Genomic DNA, 4,254 nt, shown 5'->3' with positions numbered 1-4,254 from the left:
TCTATCTGTCCTGGATAATAACTCATTATGTTAATCATAAGCCTTATTAATCATTTTCTCATTCGAACTGTCAGGATGTGATTGTCGCACACGGAGACAGTGTGAAGTACAACGAAAAGATTCGCCTTTTGCCATTCATCAAAGTCGTGTGGGCAAAATGATTTGAACGTCAGAGCGGAAATCAGCGCCGGAGCTTCTGCCAAGCGTTAGGCCAGAGCCGTAATAGAGCCTCATATCTGCAGCGCTAAAAGACAAAAGAGCAATGGTAACACATTTGCAACAGTATCCAACTCTGACTATTAGATCCTGATGGTGCTGCAACACAACAACAACACAACAGGAGTTGCATCAGCAGTAGCCAGGAGAATGTCTGTGTCTCTGCGTACTGTATGTGCTTTCCTTTTTGTATAGACGTGTCTGAATGAGCGAGTGTGTGGCATCAGGCTCATATATTGCAATTGGCTTATTGTGAAAATGCCCTACTGGGGTGGCCAGCTGTTCTTGTGCCCATAAAATAGAGGCAGGAATGTCTGATGGGATGAAGGAGGCTGCAGAGACATCGAGGGAGTCGCACACACTTGCTTTAGAGGAGCAGATGTAGGACGCACACACACAAACTGTACACATACATAACCGGTGCAGCACACAGTGTAGTCTTGCACATGTTCACACAAAAAAGAACTCCCACAAACACAAGCACACAGAACGCAAAGTCGCACACGCAACCTCAAATGCACACACAGAGGCAGTTTGATGGAAAAACTCATGCAAAGACACACCCACATTTAAATATACTTGTATTAGCACATGTGATTCAGCTTTACACACTTGCATCTAAATGCACACACACACACACACACACATACATAGCGGCAGCAGCAGGCGAGGTGGTGGAGGCGTTATCGGTCCATATCTGTGCTTGGAGCCACAGCAGTCTCCAAGGCTGCTATCAGCTCCCCCATTATCTCTGTCTGAGAGTGTGGTGGAGGAGGAGGAAGAGGAGGACAGCAATGAAGACTGGCCCCCGTCTCTCCACCAGCCAGCTCTCCTCATGGCTCCTGTGCAGACACACACACACATGCTAGCGCACACTCACCACCAGCTCGTTAAGAGGGCGGAAATGAAATGTCTGTCCCCTGAGTCGCCCGAAGAAGCAGAGCTGAGCTGCTGTGGCACAAGTTTGGTGTCTACAACAGGCATCCACTAATAAAACTACAGACAGGAAGAGAGGAAGATAAGGAAGGAGGAGAGATGGCATGAATAGGAGTAGAGAAACACAGATGATGAAAGAAAGAGAGAAAGGTAGAGGGGGGATGGTAGCAGGGAGGAGAACGGGGTTCATCCTGCTGCATCCAACCCTACCCCAGGTCTCATTAACTTAATGGTCTCTGTGGAGAGAGGAGGGCTGAGAAAGAATGGAGAGGAAAGGATGTGCAATCTGTGTGCCATGTTTGAAGCTCTACTAAGACCTTAGTCTGGGCCCATAGCTGGATGGTCTCTGGTTAGTTTTGTTTCCAGCTACCATGGATACTGAGCACAGGTCTGCTGACAATGCTTTTAGGTCCAGTGTGATGTTATTCATCTATTTGGATATTTATTTTTGTTTGAATCTTTAGTTTCCTCTGTTGCATTGATTATCAATTTTTACAGAGACTGAGGGTCAAAACAACAGCGTCTCAAAGTTTGCACTTCACTATGGGCTGAATGGTAACTAAATACTGCATCTTTGCATTAAAAAACATATTGCTACAATGAAGCAAGAACATGAGGATATTTGGGTAAATGTGTCCCTGTAGAGCAGCGGTCCCCAACCCCCGGGCCATGGACTGGTACCGGTCCGTGAGTCGTTTGGTACCGGGCCGCGAGAGTTGAGGCTCGGGTGTGAAATGCATGGTTTTCAGGGTTTTTATCGGTTTTTAGCGTTATTTTGTTATCATTTTTATCGTTAACTCGGTTTTCCTGGGTGTTTTTCACGTGTGTTATGAATAAATCTTCTTTTTTCTGGTACCGGTGCTAGTTTTATTTTGTTGTATTTATTCGTGACACCTTAAAGGCCGGTCCATGAAAATATTGTCGGGCATAAACCGGTCCATGGCGCAAAAAAGGTTGGAGACCTTGCTGTAGAACACACACGTAGCATATGAAATCATCATTCTTGCTTTCACACTGGTCAGTACATAAACATTTACTGTTTGTGTGCTTTGTTTGTTTGAAATGTGTTTTAAAAAAGTATTTTTGTAAAGTCACAATTTTCTTAATCGAGCAACAATAAAAAAAAGTTTCAAAACTTATTGGAAACTCCAGTTGAAAGTTAGTCGGAGAGCAAAGGTGAATAAAATTTCATTTTTATGAGCGTCGAGAAATTTTTGCAGGAAGGATGTGTGAGCGTAAGGTGCCTGCTTTTTGTAGCTATCAGCCATACAAGGTCAAGGTCAAATTTATTTATATAGCACATTTCAAACAGCCGATGCTGCACAAAGTGCTTAACAATATAAAAATGGTATTAAAAAGCAACAAAGGTCTACTTTCTCAAAAATCCATAATAAAGAGCAACATATTGAGTTTTGCCTTGTGGTACTTACGGTGGCCCCAAGAGGCCAAATGGACTGCAACTTAAGAAAACACCAGCAATAATAAAAACGCTGCAAAAGCACACAAAACACAACAGAAATAAGAAAAACGGAAACGAAACAGGAAAAAAGAAAACAGAAATAGGAAAAAACAGATTTCCAAAAGCACAAGGGAAGTGTTTCTGGGGAGACAATAAACCAACGGACCAGTTGCAGAAACCAAAATATGCGCTGGGAGACACTTAAAAGAAGTGGAGGATCTATCGGTTTTGTGAGGAAAGAAAAGATGAGAGGTAAGTGTGTTAGCCTAACTATTAGCCTAAAAATCTGTCATCAGTATTATATGAATCATGAGATTAAAACACACTTACCTAGCATGTTTTGGTTCCTGCCACTGGTCTGTCATGTTATTGTCTCCCCAAAAACACTTCCCTTGCTTTTGGAAATCAGTTTTTTCCTATTTCTGTTGTGTTTTGTGTGCTTTTGCAGCGTTTTTCTTATTGCTGCTGTTTTCTTAAGTTGCAGTCCATTTGGCCTCTCTGGGCCACCGTAAGGTACTTGAAGAAAACAAAAGCAAAAAAAGCCCATGAAAAACCCAGAAACACACATTTAAACACATCATTTTGCAGAATCAAGACAAATATTCCACACTAGGAACAGCATGACTGTATGTAAACATTAATGTTGTCTCAGCTGTTAGGTGTTAGCTAGATGCATGTATTTCTGGTTAGCTGATGTGGAAATACTTCTTAGATGTAACTGTTATTAACTGTTACTTACTAATGTAACTGCTTGTAGACTTCTTTTAACATCTATAGCACCACAAGGCAAGCACCACCTGGTTTCCAAAGGGAAAAAAACACGTAAATATAAAAGATTAGATGGTTTTTCATGTCTGTGTCGTCTTTACAGATGGCTCACTCACTCGAGTGTCACAACACTCTCAGTTCTTTTGTGCTGGTAACACAGCCGTCACTGCTGACAGGGTATCAGCTGGTATCGTCTGGACTGTCCAGCCACTGGCGCCACACTTACAGGGGCTTTTGCACGACCTGAGGTCAGACAGGCAGACACTCCGACAGGCGGCTTTAAGAGGGCTTCTGTTGGGAATATAGAAGCAGAACAGGTAGAAAGGCTGCTTCCTGGCACAGTGCTACTGCGCCGTAACATAACGTCATTATTGTGGTTGTAGGAAGGAGAAGAATTAGATTTGCAAAGACCAAAAGCCAGTCACTGGGGTTATTGACTGAAATGCTGCACTCACCATGGCAACGCGTCAGCTTTTTTCGCGTCCTCCCCTGTTTTCACTGCGCTTTCCGCGACACTATTAATCAGAGGTGTCAAATAAGTGTAGCGTGTAAAACAACCATTCGGTAATGTGAACTGGGATGGAAAGATCGTTCTTCATTTTCTAACTCTTTGCTCTGGTCTAAAAAACGATAACAGCTGCTGATGTGAAGCATGACAGGGCACAGGCCTCTGAAAGAGACCGAGACAGGCACGCCGAAGAATGAGACGGATGACAGGCCTCAAACTGTTCCACAGACATCAGGCTGCCACTTGGCAAGAAAGTGTGCAGGCTAGTGCAGATGAATGGGAGTGGGAGGGTGCTGAGGAGAACAATATTCAGTGTAGAGGGACCGGTGAAGGAGGAAGGTGACAATGCTAGAGAGCCCATATGAGC

The sequence above is a fragment of the Pundamilia nyererei genome, unplaced genomic scaffold, assembly GCF_000239375.1.
Source record: "Pundamilia nyererei isolate P.nyererei 1_Seehausen unplaced genomic scaffold, PunNye1.0 scaffold00125, whole genome shotgun sequence".
Lineage (NCBI taxonomy): Eukaryota > Metazoa > Chordata > Actinopteri > Cichliformes > Cichlidae > Pundamilia > Pundamilia nyererei.
Note: the sequence above shows the minus strand (reverse complement) of the source record.